At 35.3% G+C, this 18202-nt stretch overlaps 1 pseudogene; it reads right to left on the bottom strand.

Moving 5' to 3' along the window:
* Positions 1-18202, bottom strand: part of LOC124081054 (cytochrome P450 3A11-like) — a 33845-nt pseudogene that overhangs the window by 9550 nt on the left and 6093 nt on the right.

The following is an 18202-nucleotide window of genomic DNA, read 5'->3' on the forward strand; positions in this document are numbered from 1 at the left end:
TGATCAGAAAGCGAACATCGTCATGTCACCAACACCAGGTTTTACCTTTTCTTTATCTTCTAGGCGTTTTTGTTTCATCCTCATTACAGCATTTAAAAAAAATCCAGAACACTTTTTGAAAACCTGCAGACATTTAATGCTTGAAACACTGGTCTAAGGAATGGAAATAGCACTAGAAAGAAAGTGCAAGAAAAAATAAAGAGAAACCTTGATGAAAAGGCAACATCCCAGGAGCATCGATCATTTTCTAAAAAATACAGAAGAGAAAAATCATCAGTTTTCTCAACCAGCAGCCATTCCCTCTGTGGCCGGGACCTGATGTCTGGTTCATGGCTGAGCAAGGGCACTTCATACATGGGGTTGCAGCCACCATAGCAGGGGATCAGTGGCCCCATCAATAACAAATCAATAACAGATGGAAAATCAGGAAACTCAGACAGAAGTGCAAATTAACCATAAAACTTCTAGATACAGTTGTCAAGCATCAAAGATGGTATCCAAAGGCAACTAGAAGTTGTTTTTAGGTGAATTAAGGTGAAGACATGTTATATCACACTTAGGAGAAGTAGCAAAAGCAGCGCTCATAAACATATAGCTACAGATGTATAAGTTTTTATAAAAGATAGCTCTCAAGTCAGTAGTCTAAGTTAAATCATAAAATGGTGAAAAGAGGAAATTAAACAAAAGGCAAACATAAGGAAAAAATCATAAAAACCCAAGTTGAAACAAATGAAATAGAAAAGAAATAAAATTGATGAAAACAAAAGGTGTCTATAAGTCACCTTACCCCTTTGAAAATGTCATAAAAATCACCAAACCATTAGCCAGATTGACCAAGAAATACAAAGGGATAACAGTTTCATATGATGATATTTCTTCTCAATATGTACTAGAAGAGGGCATCTGGATCAGAAGGTATATCTACTTTTATTTTTGGGGGGACCTTCACACTCTTTTCCAGAATGGTGTACATTTCCACCTACAATATGTAAGAGAACTTTTTCTCCACATCTAGCCAGCATTTGTTATTTTTTCATTCATTCTTTCTTTTTTTGATAATGGTCATTCTAACCAGGGTGAGATGATGTCTTATTGTAGTTTTGATTTGCATTTCCCTGACACCAAGTGATATTGAATAGTTTTTTCATGTATTTTTAAGTCATTTGTATTTGTTTTTTTGAGAAATAACTATTTGGAGCATTTTCCTATTTTTAAACTGGATTACTTGGGGGTTTTGGTCATTAAGTTTTCTAAAATTTGTTATATAATGGAAATATATATCATTTATAAATTTAATACTCTATAGATATATAAAACATATTTTATGTTAATCTATTTTTTATCTAAATGATTGGAACATCTGTGTTGGGGTTTGAGTGTGCAGAGTTTAGCTCCCTCAGGCCTGACATGTTGCAAGAGCTGTGGCTGTGATTTAGGTCAGCTGAGGCAAACCTCAGTTAGGAGGAGAAAAAGTTCTGTTCCCCTTATCGCAAGTCACAAGTTCTTCATGATTTGGCCAAGAGGAAGAAGCTTCCTGCATACTTATCCTGGGAACAGTACATTCTAAAGAAACAAATGCATCCTGAGGGGATTAGATAATGTCTACAAAGAACTTTAAGAGGGTACTCTTCAAATAAACAGGAACAATCTGAATTTAGCTCTGTGTATCCGCAGAGGCATGATATTTGGGCAATGTGGGTAACGTGATATTGAAGAATTGCTTGCTTTGTTAGAAGAAGTAAATAAAAGGAACTTGCAAATAAACCTCAGCATGCAGTTGCAATTGCTGCCTTTGCTCTGCATCCCTTGTGTCCTGGTTATCTCGCGACCCTTACCCAGGGACCCAAACGCTCTAGATGTTCACACATCTGTACATCCAGATTTATTTCTATACTTCTCTGAATACCTGAGATGTGCATTAAATCTAGGTATCCATCAATGCATGGATAAAGAAAGTGATATATATATATATATTATAAAATTTATGTATTTATTTTATATATATATATATATACACACACACACACACACACACACACACACACACACACATACATATATGCCCAATGGAACATTCATTCATAAAGAAGAATAAAATCCTGTATTTTGTAGCAAAAAGTGGATGGAATTAGAGGACATTCAGCTTATGAACTAAACTAGACACATCAATACAAGTACCACATGTTCTTTCTCATATGTGGAAGGTAAAATATTTGACCTGAATGTATAATAGTGATTATTAAAGGTTGGGAAGGGTTATGGCAGAAGGTGGATAAAGAAAGGCTGTATTTCATTTGTGTATGCTGTATACATGTGTTGAGACATCATATGGAACGCCATTTATTTGCATAACTCATACATGTTAATTAAAAAATAAAATAAATATTAAAAAAGAAATGAATGCAATGAATAGCAAGAGAAAAGAAAGGAGAAATTATTACTAACATTGGAGATGGATTTTGAAAGAATTCTAACAATTTGATTGTTCACATATCTTTGTGCAGAAAATACTTAAAGACATAAACTATAGAAATTGATTGAGAATTAAATATACAACCTGAATAAAATTGTAAAATGTAACATGATTGCATTATAAATAGAAAATGTGTAATATGTATATATTATATTATATTATAAATAGAATATATGTATATATTGTATTATATATATGTATATATTATATATGTATATATTATATTATAAATAGAAATTATATATATGTATATTATATTATATATTATATTATATTATATATTATATTATATATTATATTATATATAATATATTATATTATATATAATATAATATATTATATTATAATATAATATATTATATTATATATATTATATTATATTATATGTATGTATATTGTATTATATATGTATATATTATATATGTATATTTTATATTATAAATAGAAAATGTGTAATATGTAATATCTACAATATGTAAGAGAACTTTTTCTCCACATCTAGCCAGCATTTGTTATTTTTTCATTCATTCTTTCTTTTTTTGATAATGGTCATTGTAACCAGGGTGATATGATGTCTTATTGTAGTTTTGATTTGTATTTCTCTGATACCAAGTGATTTTGAATAGTTTTTCATGTATTTTTAAGTCATTTTTGTTTTTTCTTTTTAGAAGTAACTATTTAGAGCGTTTGCCTATTTTTAAACTGGATTACTTGGGGATTTTGGTTGTTAGTTTTTTAAAAAAATTGTTATATTATGTATCATTTATAAATGTAATACTCTATAGATATATAAAACCTATTTTATATTAATCTCTTTTTTATCTAAATGATTGGAACATCTGTACATCCAGATTTATTCCTATATTTTTCTGAAAATCTGAGATGTGAATTAAATCTAGATATCCATCAATGAATGGATGAAGAAAGTGATATATATATATATATATATATATATATATATATGCAACATATATGTATATAAGTATATATACATATATATTTATTATATATTATAATATAGAATTTATGTATTTATAATATATTATAATAAAATATATATATACACACTATACCTATGTGCCCAATAGAACATTCATTCATAAAAAAGAATAAAATCCTGTATTTTGTAGCAAAAAGTAGGTGGAATTAGAAGAAATTCAGCTTATGAACTAAACTAGATACATCAATACAAGTACCACATGTTCTTTCTCATATGTGGAAGGTAAAATATTTGACCTGAATGTATAATAGTGATTATTAAGGGTTGGGAAGGGTTATGGCAGAAGGTGTATAAAGAAAGGCTGTATTTCATTTGTGTATGCTGTGTACATGTTTTGAGACATCTCACAGAGCCCCATTTATTGACATAACACATACATGTTAATTAAAAATAAAATAAATATTAAAAAAGAAGTGCATGAAATTAATAGCATGAGAAATGAAAGGAGAAATTATTACTAACATTGGAGAAGGATTATGAGAGAATTCTAACAATTTGATAGTTCACATATCTTAATGCACAAAATCCTTAAAGACATAAACTACAGAAATTGATTGAGAATTAAACATGCAACCTGAATAAACTTGTAAAATATAACATGATTGTGTTAGTAGTAGAAATTATTCATAGTAGATTCTATGAAATAAAGAACTAATATCAATTATTCACAAACACTTCCAAAATTAAAAGAACATTTCTAAATATACTCTAAAAGGCCAGTATTACCCTAATACTAATACCAAGCAAAGACAACACAGGAAAAGTTTGTGTAATACACCAAATCCATGAAATAAAAGTCAACATAAGAGGATTGTTTCAATTGATGCAGAAAAAAAACATATGATAAAAACCAAAACCAACCCTGCCCCTGGAAAAATAATCCTCAAAACCATTCTTTTGTGATAAAACACTCAGCAAATTAGGACTAGGATGAAATTTTGTAAACCTGATAAAGGATATCTATAAAAACTTGTAGCTTAATAATTTAATAGTTTCACCCCAAATCAAGAACATGACAAGAATCCCTCTCTCATCACTTCTCTTGGAGTATTGTAAGTAATAACAAGTTCACCAGCATTTCATGATGCAAGATCAGTACACAAAAATAAACTGCATTTCTATACACTGTAACAAACAACCCAAAAGAAAAACTAAGAAGAGAAAAAAATAATTCTATATACAATGTCATCAAAAAGAATAAAATACTTAGGAATCAATTTAACAAAGGTGCAAAACAAGCACACTAATAACGACAAAATACTGTTGAAATAAAAGAAAGAGGATCTACATGACGAGAAAAAAACATCTCAGGTTTGTGGATCAGAAAACTTAATATTGTCCAAATGGCAATAGTATTGAAATTGATTTGCAGATCCTAATGCATTTGTAACAGAATCTTAGCTGGCTTCTTCGAGGAATTGGCAAGTTGATTTAAAATTCACATTTAATTCAAAGGGACACAGAATAGCTAAAATGATGTTGAAAAATGAGATTAAAGTTGCAGGACTCACATTTCTTGATTTCAAAACCCACTCCAAAGAAAAAATGAAATGTGGTCCTGGAAGATGGGTAAACATATATATAAATGGAATAGGATTTAGAGTCCAGAAATTAACCCACATGTCTATGGCCCATGGAATTTTGAGAAAGGTGCCATGGCCATTGAATGAGGCAGACACTCTTGAAAAAATGGTGCTGGAACAACTGGATAGCCACATGCAAAATAATAACATGTTGACCTAACCTGGCCCTGTATGTAACACTTAAATTAAAATGGTTGGACAACCTAAATATAAGAGCTAAACTACAATTTTTAGTAGTAGACCATAAAAAGTGTCTAAGTCCATGTGGTTTCAATTGATTCTTATATTTGATACTTGGAACACAAATAATAAAAGGAAATGACATAAATCATACATCATTTAAATGTAAGTTTCCAAGACCTGTTGAGTTTTTAACATTTATATAAATGGCATCAAATTTCATGCATCTACTGTCAATTGCTCTCTTTTGAGATCACTACAGCTTTGAGATTAATACATTTTAAGATTTTAAAATTCAGCTCATTCATTCATGATAGGAATAAACTGCAAAAAACTAAAACCTTTGTGCTTCAAAGGACACTATCAAGAAAGTAAAAAGATATCTATAGAACAGGACAAACATGTTACAAATCATAATCTGGTAAGGAACTCTGTAAAGAATATATGAAGAAGTATTTTATCTTTTTTTTAATTGGTTGTTCAAAACATTACAAAGCTCTTGACATATCATCTTTCATACATTTTGCTGAGAGCCATAGCTAAGTGGGTACGACACATGGCAATTTCCTTGTCAGCCTACCCCATGTTGCTTAGAGGAAGGACTCTCCATTGTGGAAATGGGCTTGCCTTGGACCCAGGTCATTTGCAGTGACATTGCATGAAGTTTGAGTAAGGTGACCCTGCTCAGCGGATCCGGGTTTAGGGCGGATCAGGGTTTAAGGCGGATCGGGGTTTAGGGTGGTTCCAGGTTTAAGATGATTCCTGCTGGGAATAGGGTGTATCCTGCTGCCTCAGGCGCCTGCCCGCTCCTTGAGTTCCCATTGAGTTCTCGCGGGATTGAGAGAGTATTTTGGGATACAGAGCAGAGTGCCGGTGGATTGCCCCAGAACGTGCTTGTAGAGTGCCGGTGTGAGTTCGGGAATAAAGAAATGCTGTTTGAATCTACAAGGCTGTGAGTGGCTCGTGATATTGTGCCCAGCCAGACTGTGGCAATTGGTGGCCCGTACGGGGAACGCCTGAAACTTGGAGGTAAGTGAAATCGCTCGCCCCTGAAGGAGAGCGAAAGAATGGGTGACCATTTCAAAAAACAATGTGTTCTTGTTTTGATTTATTATGTTTTTATTTCAAGTTGCCTGTTCCTAGAACTTTCTCAGGCAAACTGGGGAAAATGGTTGACTCAAGGTTTGAAGTTGTTCGCCTCCGAGGAAGAGAAATTGTTAGAGGAAGGAGGCACCCCAGGAAGACCAAGAACAGTTAGGACATATGTTGATACAATACAAAAATGTAGCCCATGGCTTTTTAAAGACGAGTTATTAAGTATATCAATGGGACCATCATGGTATCCTGTAGAAGGATTTTTCTTTAACAAGAAAGAGATGGCTAGTTCTGTTTACTACACTTGTCTAAGATCTTGGTTTTTACGGACATCTGATTAATTTACAAAGCTAAAGTGTTAAAATATCAATCACTAAATATAAAATCAAGTACTCTTTACTTATTAAGTTCCATAAGGTAATATATTTAAACATTATGTGTGTTTTCATAAATTGGTGAATGGAAAAATGTTTGATATTGCTTTGGTCTGTGTCTTTGCTGAAACAAGGTTACTAAATGTTAAGATTCTATCAGGTGTAATTTATATACAAAGAGTATAAGAAGTTTCAGTTGGGTTTCAATTATAGTATTATAGTACCATAAAAAGCATGAAAGTATTTCATCTTATTAAAGTGGAGTAATTTGTCTAAATCAAAAATTTTATAAGAGTTGTTTCAGAATGTGAATTTATAAAAAGGGTTAATGGCTACAAATGAGACATAAAAAGATTCAAGATGTGGAAATATATTTTAATGTAAAGGTTAAAAATGTTTCTAGATGAGATAATCTCTGTGTGGTAAAGTAAAAAGTTGTAAAATGCCATTTAAAAAGATTTTGAGGAAACTAGACTTACTTTAAAAGTTTGAGAAAGGAAGAAAGAAGAAAAAGATATTTGTACATGGCAGATTGAGACAAAGCTTCTTAATGGAGTTTAAAAAAAAGCCTTTGGTTGAAGGGCAGCCATGTAAACTAACATTGAAGCAATTTAAACAAAATCTAAGCCTCGTTTAAAAGAGTGAAGCTATAGGTGGTGAAAAAGTACATTTAAAAGTACAGTATAGATGATAATTGGAAGGCTTTAAAAGGTTAAATTACAGGTGGTTAAGATGCCTTCATGGTGGAGGAAAGAGTGCATCATTAGAAGCCTAGTTAATCTTAAAAGCATTACTTAAAAAAAACCATGAAAATTGGAAGATAATAGGATAAAAGATACTTAGATAAAGAAGATTAAAAATTTGAAGTGAAAAACTTTAAAGACAGAAGTATAGAAAGTTAAAAAGAAAAAAAGATAGAAAAGATGTAGGAAGATAAAAAAGATGTAGGAAGACAAGAATGTTAAACCCACAAAATAGGAAACAAGAAGAAAACTAAGAGGAAAAAGAGCAACTAAGGGTGAATGTACAAACTTCAGGGAAAAAAACTAGAAGATAGAAATAAGATAGAAAATGGTTGAAAATGTCAAGTAAAGGTATTTCAGATAAAAAATACAGAAAGCTAAGACAACTATTAGATACAGACATTCAAGATAGAATTAAAACGTACTTATTAAAGCAAAAAGAGGGAATTGGAAAGGGGTATATATCCCCCAAAGATAAACTTAAAATAACCCTTTTTACTCTAAACTTTTAAAATTTGGATTCATCAGGACTTAGTGCTGCGGAAAGACATATGTAATGTACATATGCCTAAGGTACTTTGGAAAGATATTCTAACAGGACAATGGAAAGGTCCTGACCCAGTGATTGTCTGGAGTCGGGGTTCTGTTTGTGTGTTTCCACAGGGAGAACAGCAGCCGATTTGGATTCCAGAGAGACTAACCAAAGCAATTTCTACAGACCAAAAAGAAGATGATTTAACACAAATCCATAACAGCTGATATCCAGAGCTCCAGCTTGGCTATTCCTACATCTGTGACAGTGATTAACGAGGATGCTTTTTTCAATATCTATTTTATTATTGCCTTTTCCCACATCATAAAGTTCTATTTTATTTTTTGAGCTCATACAAACCTAGGTTAATGTTTTTCTGATCAGTTTTATTTTTTGACTGTGGAGTTTTTAAACATTGCAATGGAGATTTCACCTAGGTAAAGCTACAAGGCCTTTACTATTGTCTTATGTGTTGTATGTTATGTGTGCACACTTCTGTTTTGTGTCGTATGTCTGTATGTGCGTATGTCCATATTTCATATATGAGGAGCGCTCATGAAAAAATGGATCCGAATTTTTTTATTCACGTGATTTAAATGGTTTAATTTAAATTAGGTAAACAGCTGTTAAGGATTATTTTTAAAGGAGGTTCACAGATCTGTTTGTTTACTTTCACCTTTTCTTTTCATTATATTTAATAATTCTGTTCAGGATAATGTCTCTTTAGCATCATTGCCAGAATTCCTATCTTCATCCCAGTGCCAGTGAAGACAAAGATAAAATCAAACTACAGCTTCTATGATAGCTATCACAGTAAACTGTATAAACTGATGCATCAATGAATATAACTCAACAAGTAATGCTCAATCAAGGAGTCAATTTTCTTAGGGAGGAAATGGACATATTGATAGATTCCTCCACTTTGAACTGCTTGCAGAACTTGCCTGGACTATGTATCACTTGTATAAAATTGTGAACTATCGTTTGGTGCAGCGGATTGTGGTAGTGCTGGCATATATTTGCTGATGGTGTCACCAGTGATGTGATTTTTCCAAGGGAGTGTCAATTGGCTTGGTGTCATGGCATTTCTGTATCCTCCTCCCTTCTGCTAGTGATGGTTTAAAATTTGGGGGCCAACAGAGGTGAGGCAAAGAACCTCACCCCCCACTGGCACCAAGGCCAAATTTGGAGGCCAACAGAGGTGAGGCAAAGAACCTCACCCCCCAACTGGTGCATAGGCCTATCCACAAGTATGGCTGTATGCTGGACTGGTAGTCAGTGATGGGTATGATCCAATTGCAGTGGTATTAACCTAAGATAGGAGGCTGACGCCTAGAGGTCAGTTCATCCCGTGATGGGTAAGAAACATATGTTGAATTGGACAACCTACCAGGCACGGTCCCTAAGCCACATTGCTTATTGTTTAATTAATCAGAAGGGGGGAGGTGCTGAGAGACATAGCTAAGTGGGTACAACACATGGCAATTTCCTTGTCAGCCTACCCCATGTTGCTTAGAGGAAGGACTCTCCATTGTGGAAATGGGCTTGCCTTGGACCCAGGTCATTTGCAGTGACATTGCATGAAGTTTGAGTAAGGTGACCCTGCTCAAGGACCAGGGCGGATCCGGGTTTAGGGTGGATCAGGGTTTAGGGCAGACTGGGGTTTAGGGCGGTTCCAGGTTTAAGGTGATTCCTGCTCAGAATAGGGCGTATCCTGCTGCCTCAGGCGCCCACCTGCTCCTTGAGTTCCCGTTGAGTTCTCGTGGGATTGAGAGAGTATTTTGGGATGCAGAGCAGAGTGCCAGTGGATTGCTCCAGAACGTGCTTGTAGAGTGCCGGTGTGAGTTCGGGAATAAAGAATTGCTGTTTGAATCTACAAGGCTGTGAGTGGCTCATGATTTTGTGCTCAGACAGACTGCGGCAACATTTGATTCAAGTGGCTTATGAACTCCCATTTTTACCCCAAATACAGATTGCAGAATCACATCGGTTACACATCCATGTTTTTACATAATGCCATTTAGTGACTGTTGTATTCTGCTACCTTTCCTATCCCCTAATATCCCCCCTCCCATCCCCTCCCATCCCCTCCCATCTTCTCTCTCTACCCCATCTGCTGTAATTCAATTCTCTCCCTTGTTTTTTTCCCTTTCCCCTCACAACCTCTTATATGTAATTTTGTGTAACAATGAGGGTCTCCTTCAATTTCCATGCAATTTCCCTTCTCTCTCCCTTTCCCTCCCACCACTCATCTCTGTTTAATGTTAATCTTTTCCTCATGCCCTTCCTCCCTGCTCTGTTCTTAGTTGCTCTCCTTATATCAAAGAAGACATTTGGCATTTTTTTTAGGGATTGGCTAGCTTCACTTAGCATAATCTGCTCTAATGCCATCCACTTCCCTGCAAATTCCATGATTTTGTCATTTTTAGTGCTGCGTAATACTCCATTATGTATAAATGCCACATTTTTTTTTATCCATTCATCTATTGAAGGGCATCTAGGTTGGTTCCACAGTCTAGCTATTGTGAATTGTGCTGCTATGAATATTGATGTGGCAGTATCCATATAGTATGCTCTTTTAAGGTCTTCAGGGAATAGTCCGAGAAGGGCGATAGCTGGGTCAAATGGTGCTTCCATTCCCAGCTTTCCCAGGAATTTCTATACTGCTTTCTAAATTGGCCGCACCAATTTGCAGTCCCACCAGCAATGTACACGTGTACCCTTTCCCCCACATCTTTGCCAGCACTTGTAGTTGTTTGACTTCATAATGGCTGCCAATCTTACTGGATTGAGATGGTATCTTAGGGTGGTTTTGATTTGCATTTCTCTGACTGCTAGAGATGGTGAGCATCTTTTCATGTACCTGTTAATTGATTGTATGTCCTCCTCTGAGAAGTGTCTGTTCAGGTCTTTGGCCCATTTGTTGATTGGGTTATTTGTTATCTTATTCTTTAACTTTTTGAGTTCTTTGTATACTCTGGATATTAGGGCTCTATCTGAAGTGTGAGGAGTAAAGATTTGTTCCCAGGATGTAGGCTCCCAATTACCTCTCTTATTGTTTCTCTTGCTGAGAAAAAACTTTTTAGATTAATTAAGTTCCATTTGTTTATTCTTGTTATTAACTCTTGTGCTATAGGTGTCCTATTAAGGAATTTGGAGTCTGACCCCAAAATATGTAGATTGGAGCCAACTTTTTCTTCTATCAGGCGCAGAGTCTCTGATTTGATATCAAGCTCTTTGATCCATTTTGAGTTAACTTTTGTGCATGGCGAGAGAAAGGGATTCAGTTTCATTTTGTTGCATATGGATTTCCAGTTTTCCCAGCACCATTTGTTGAAGATGCTATCCTTCCTCCATTGCATGCTTTTAGCCCCTTTATCAAATATAAGAAAGTTGTAATTTTGTGGATTGGTCTCTATGTCCTCTATTCTGTACCATTGGTCCACCCGTCTGTTTTGGTACCAGTACCTTGCTGTTTTTGTTACTATTGCTCTGTAGTACTGTTTGAAATCTGGTATCGCTATACTGCCAGATTCACACTTCCTGCTTAGAGTTGTTTTTGCTATTCTGGGTCTTTTGTTTTTTCATATGAATTTCATGATTGCTTTCTCTATTTCTACAAGAAATGCCGTTGGGATTTTGATTGGCATTGCATTAAACCTATAGAGAACTTTTGGTAATATCACCATTTTGATGATGTTAGTTCTGCCTATCCATGAACAGGGTATATTTTTCCATCTTCTAAGATCTTCTTCTATTTCTCTCTTTAGGGTTCTGTAGTTTTCATTGTATAAGTCTTTCACCTCTTTTGTTAGGTTGATTCCCAAGAATTTTATTTTTTTTGAGGATATTGTGAATGGAGTGGTTGTCCTCATTTCCATTTCAGAAGATTTGTCGCTGATATACAGGAATGCCTTTGATTTATGAGTGTTGATTTTATATCCTGCCACTTTGCTGAATTCATTTATTAGCTGTAAGAGTTTCTTTGTAGACCCTTTTGGGTCTGCTAGGTATAGAATCATGTCACCTGCAAATAGTGATAATTTAAGTTCTTCTTTTCCTATTTTTATGCCTTTAATTTCTTTTGTCTGTCTAATTGCTCTGGCTAGTATTTCAAGAACTAAATTGAATAGAAGTGGTGAGAGAGGGCATTCCTGTCTTGTTCCAGATTTTAGAGGGAATGCCTTCATTTTATCTCCATTTAGAATGATGCTAGCCTGAGGCTTAGCATATATAGCTTTTAAAATGTTGAGGTAAGTTCCTGTTATCCCTAGTTTTTCTAGTGTTTTGAACATAAAGCGATGGTACTTTGTTGAATGCTTTTTCTGCATCTATCGAGATGATCATGTGGTTCTTATCTTTAAGTCTATTGATGTGGTGAAAAACATTTATTGATTTCTGTATATTGAACCAGCCTTGCATCCGAGGGATGAATCCTACTTGATCATGGTGCACAATTTTTTTGATATGCTTTTGTATTTGATTCACCAGGATTTTATTGAGGATTTTTGCATCTAGATTCATTAGAGATATTGGTCTGTAGTTTTCTTTCTTTGAGGTGTCTTTGTCTGGTTTTGGGATCAGGGTGATGTTGGCCTCATAGAATGAATTTGGAAGAGCTTTTTCTTTTTCTATTTCTTGAAATAACTTGAAAAGTATTGGTATTAATTCTTCTTTGAAGGTTTTGTAAAACTCTGCTGTATACCCATCTGGTCCAGGGTTTTTCTTGGTTGGTAGTTTTTTGATGGCTTCTTCTATTTCTTCCTTTGTTATTGGTCTGTTTAAATTGTGTGTATCTTCCTGACTCAATCTGGGCAGATCATATGACTTAAGAAATTTATCGATATCTACACTATCTTCTATTTTATTGGAATATAGTGTTTCAAAATAATTTCTAATTATCTTCTGTATTTCTGTAGTGTCCATTGTGATATTGCCTTTTTCATCCCGTTCGTTAGTAATTTGAGTCCTCTCTCTTCTTCTCTTTGTTAGCATAGCTAAGGGTCTGTCGATCTTATTTATTTTTCGAAGAACCAACTTTTAGTTTTATCAATATTTTCAATGTTTTTTTTTGTTTCAATTTCATTGATTTCTGCTCTGATTTTAATTATTTCTTGTCTTCTACTACATTTGCTGTTGTTTTGCTCTTCCTTTTCTAGGGTTTTGAGATGAAGTGTGAGCTCATTTATTTGTTGTTTTTTTCTTTTTTTGAGGAATGAACTCCAGGAAATGAATTTCCCTGTTAAAACTGCTTTCATTGTTTCCCATAGATTCCGATATGTTGTGTCTGTATTGTCATTTATATCTAAGAATTTTTTGATTTCCTCCTTTATGTCTTCTGTAACCCATTGATCATTTAGTAACATATTGTTTATTTTCCATGTGATGCAGGATTTTTCCTTCCTTCTTTTATCATTGATTTCCAGTTTCATTCCATTATGATCAGATAAGGTGCATGGTATTATCTCCACACCTTTATATTTACTAAGAGTTGCCCTATGGCATAATATATGGTCTATCTTTGAGAAGCATCCATGTGCTGCTGAGAAGAACGTGTATCCACTTGATGATGGTTGATATATTCTATATATGTCGGTTAAGTCTAGGTTATTGATTGTGTTATTGAGTTCTATAGTTTCTTTATTCAGCGTTTGTCTGGAGGATCTGTCCAATGGAGAGAGCGGTGTGTTGAAGTCACCCATAATTATTGTGTTGTGGTCTATTTGACTCTTGAACTTGAGGAGAGTTTGTTTTATGAACATTGCAGCACCATTGTTTGGTGCATATATATTAATAATTGTTATGTCTTGTTGGTGGATGGTTCCTTTTAACAGTATATAGTGTCCTTCTTTATCCCTTTTGATTAACTTAGGTTTGAAATTGATTTTATTCGATATGAGTATGGGTACTCCTGTTTGCTTCCGAGGACCATGTGAGTGGTATGATTTTTCCCAACCTTTCACCTTCAGCCTGTGTATGTCTTTTCCTATCATATGAGTCTCCTGAAGGCAGCATATTGTTGGATCTGTTTTTTTAATCCAGGTTACTAGCCTATGTCTCTTGATTGGTGAATTTAAGCCATTAACGTTTAGGGTTACTATTTATATATGGTTTGTACTTCCAGTCATGCTTATTTATTTATTTATTTTAATTTGGCTATTTTTTCCTCTTTGGTTATTTTTCTCCCCCTTTACTGAGATACCTCCTGCTGTTAGTTTTGGGTGCTGTTTTTCAATTCCTCTTCTTGTAGTGTTTTGCTCAAAATGCCTTTCAGTGCTGGTTTTCTGGCTGCAAATTCTTTTAACTTTTGTTTATAGTGAAATATTTTAATTTCATTGTCAAATCTGAAGCTTAATTTTGCTGGATACAGTATTCTTGTTTGGAATCCATTATTTTTCAGCATTTGAAATACGTTGTTCCAGGATCTTCTCACTTTCAACATCTGTGATGAAAAATCAGCCGTTAACCTAATTGGTTTACCCCTGAATGTAACCTATCTCCTTTCTCTCATAGCTTTTAATATTCTCTCCTTGTTCTGTATGTTGGATATCTTCATAATTATGTGTCTTGGAGTTGGTCTATTATGGTTTTGTATGTTTGGGGTCCTGTAGGCTTCCAGGATTTGGCAATCCATTCCAGCTTTCATATCTGGGAAGTTTTCTAAGATTATTTCATTCAACAGTTGTTCATTTCTTTGGTTTGAACCTCTATACCTTCTTCTATCCCAATGACTCTCAAGTTTGTTTTTTTATGACATCCCATATCTCTTGGTTGCATTGCTCATGATTTTTTAACATCCTTTCTAGCTGACTATATTCTTTTCGAGTTGATAAACTTTGTCTTTATTATCTGATGTTCTGACTTCTATTTGATCTAGTCTATTTGTGATATTCTTGTTTGAGTTTTTAATATGGTTTATGGTTTCCTGCATTTCTAGGATTACTGTTGGATTTTTTTTTAAATCTTTATCTCCTGGTAGAGTTCATTCTTTGCAATTTGAATTTGCTTATGCAATTCGTTTTCAAAGTATTCTTTCATTGTTTCGACTTGCTGTCTAATGACTTCTCTAAGATTCCATTCCATCTGAGTCTGGTATGCCTTGAGTTCTTTTTCTGTCCATTTTTCTGATGCCTCTAGGTTCTCCTGTAAATTTAAGTTGTCCTGCATTGTTTGCAATCCTTTTTTCCCTTGTTTTTTTCATGTTGTTCACGTTAATTTCCAACTCTGTTTAACTGCTGTGTTTCTGTTTTCTCCTATAAATTTGTTTTGGTTTTGTATATCTCTGTGGTCTCTCCTTTGTGGTGGGAGACTATGCCTAGAAATGTTGGGCTTTATTGTACTTTAAAGCTGATTCATTCAATTCATAAAAGGTTTCTGGATTCTGTATGCATATAGTGATTTGTTGTTTTGTCTTAGGACTTTTTGTTTAGGTTAGGTGCTATGATGGTATTAGGGTTAGTATGTCTTAGCTACCTTGGAAGATTGCTCTACTGAAGGGGGATATTAACAGGTGATTGGATCAGGGTGTTTGGTAATAGCTAGGTATTTAGGAGCCCTATAGACAGCTTCGAGACATTCACCTATTTGCATTTAGACAATTACACGTAATGGAAGATGTAATGCTTGGGATGAGGGTTGGGGGGAAGGGGAAGGAAGGTGCTCTTAAAACGAAAGAGGGAGATAGAGATAGACAGAATAGAGGAGAATGGAAAGAACAGTAAAACTTGAAAAGGGAAAGAAAGAAAGAAAGAAGGAAAAGGGGAGAAAAAACTAATAAAATAGAAGTTAAAAAAATGAAGTCTTAGAGATCCATTTTCTTCTCTTCCAGTATGCGGAGCTGTGCCCTCCAAGCCGAGTTTCTGCCCTCTATGTGCCGACAGCAATCCCTGTAATGCGGCTCCTGGGAGTCTCTCAATCCTGTTAGTCCAGAGCCATTTCCCTTCTCCGGCCCCTCCCCCCTTCCTCCTGTCAGCCAGCCAGGCCCCGCTCACCTGAGGAGCTCCCAAAGGATCTGGTTACACTTGCAGCCCCACTGTGTGCCCTATTTCCCGAACGACTGAGCACTCTGTCATTCATCTAAGCCCCAGTGCTGTGGAGCGGTGATCTTGGAACCGACAGTTTAATTTTTCCAGACCCCTTTGGTGGGCATGCCCTCAGGAACTGGCAGCTAAGAATTTGGGTGTCGCCGCGGGTGTTAAGGGGAGTTCGGGATCGAGAATCCCCTCTGCTTCCCTCAGCCCCTACAGTCATGCCCATGCTGGTGTTTGCAGTGGGAGTTGGGGGTCGGGAGTCTCCTCCATTTCCCTCGGCCCCTACAGTCACGCCCATGGAGAGATTTTTGAGGTTTCCTGGCTGTATGTATCTGGTGGGGGTGAGAGTCACACACCAGCTAAAGTGGATTCCGCTGGGAAGGAATCCCGTTGGCCGAATTCTGGTGACGTCACCTCTTTGCTATGGCAGGCCCCAGGCTCCTTGCTGGAGTGTCCGAAGGGAGGGGTAGGACTGGCCTGTCTCTGGTCTGACCCAGTCTCGGTTGGTTTCGGTTCTGGGTTCGCTATTTCATGAAGGCTTGGTTAGAGACCTCTTCATAGGGTCCCTGCACCGGGCCTGCTGAGCTGCCTTGGAGGCTGGTGGCTGCGCATCAGTGGCGGGTGGTGGGTATGGACCTCCACGCCAAGTGGCGGAGATTCACTCGTCTGGGGCAAACTGTCACCTCCAATAATCCTACTAATTCACCTGCAGGTCTCACTTCAGTGGAATTTTGCTAGAAGTTTCTCAGCAGGTAGAATCTGAACATATTAATGCATCTCTCTGACCCCGTTATTGAGGAGATACTGAAAGCACTGCCTCTCCGCCCACCGCCATGTTGGGTCCACATGAAGAAGTGTTTTTTCAATTAAATTATTTAAAAATTATTTTTTCTTTTATTTTTAATTTGTTCCAATTAGTTATACATGACAGTAGAATGCATTTTGACACATCGTACACAAATGAAGCACAAGATTTCCTTCCTCTGGTTGTACATGGTACAGACTCACACCAGTAAAATTCTTAAGCCTCAAAACAAAAAGACAAATGCTTCAGGTAATTGTTGGCAAAAGATATGGATAGACATTCTTTAAAATAATGAATCTGAATTATCTTTCCTATGTACATAGATGAACACCTCATAGTGAATCTCCACATCATGTACATACAAAAGCCTGCCATCCTAATTAGAATAAGGTATACTTTATGTTTTTATAAATATGTCATGGATATCTAAAAAGAACAAATAAAAAAGTGATTAACATTGCTTGTTATCAGTAAACAACAGGAAACTGCAAATCAAAACCACATAAGATGCCATTTCACATCCACTACAATGTCTAAAATAAGAAATGGAAACAGGAAGTGTTAGGAAATAAGTGAAGTAATTGGAACCTTCATACATTTTTGGTAAGATTATTAAATGGTACAGCTATTATGGAAAACACTGACAGAAGTACTTTGTAAAGCAGCAATTTCACTCCTGAGTATACACTCAGATGAAATTGAAAATTAGAGTTCACAAACAAGTTTCACACTAATGTTCATAACAGCATCATTCACAATAGCCCAAAGGTATAAATAATACAAATGTCTATCAACTGATGAAAGGATAACTAAATTGTGGTATGTCTATACAATGGAATATCATTTGGCCATAAACATGAAGTACTGATATATATTTCACTTGAAAACAAAATGCTAAATGATACATTTTGCATCACAAAAGACCACATATTACATGTCTCCATTTTTTATAATGTATACATTATATGCAAAGCTACAGAGACAGAAAATGAATTTTCTGAGTTTTGACAATGGAGATGGCTGCATGTATCATTTAACATGCTAAAAATATGAAATTTTAAATTTTAAGGAATCATATAGTATGTAAAAATATCTTAATGAGGTTTTTATTTTAAAAGAAAAAAGAAATGGTAGTCCACATATTAATTATAAGAAAAAACCGATGGAGGACATCTGAACCAAGGATGCTCTTGGCTTTTTTCACAAATGGATTTTTGAGGGAATTGACATTAACTCCAAATGATGTGCTAATGATCACATCCATGCTGTAGCTCCCCAAAATTCTGAGTAGAGAAAAAATGTAAAATTTTAATCTGTACTGCTTTACTCTCCTACTACACATGCTGGAATAAGTGGAACAGGAGGTCCTCACACTGTCAGAAATATC

The sequence above is a fragment of the Marmota monax genome, unplaced genomic scaffold (genome assembly GCF_021218885.2).
Source record: "Marmota monax isolate L192 unplaced genomic scaffold, Marmota_monax_Labrador192_F-V1.1 WCK01_AAM20220418_F8-fsc00405, whole genome shotgun sequence".
Taxonomy (NCBI): domain Eukaryota; kingdom Metazoa; phylum Chordata; class Mammalia; order Rodentia; family Sciuridae; genus Marmota; species Marmota monax.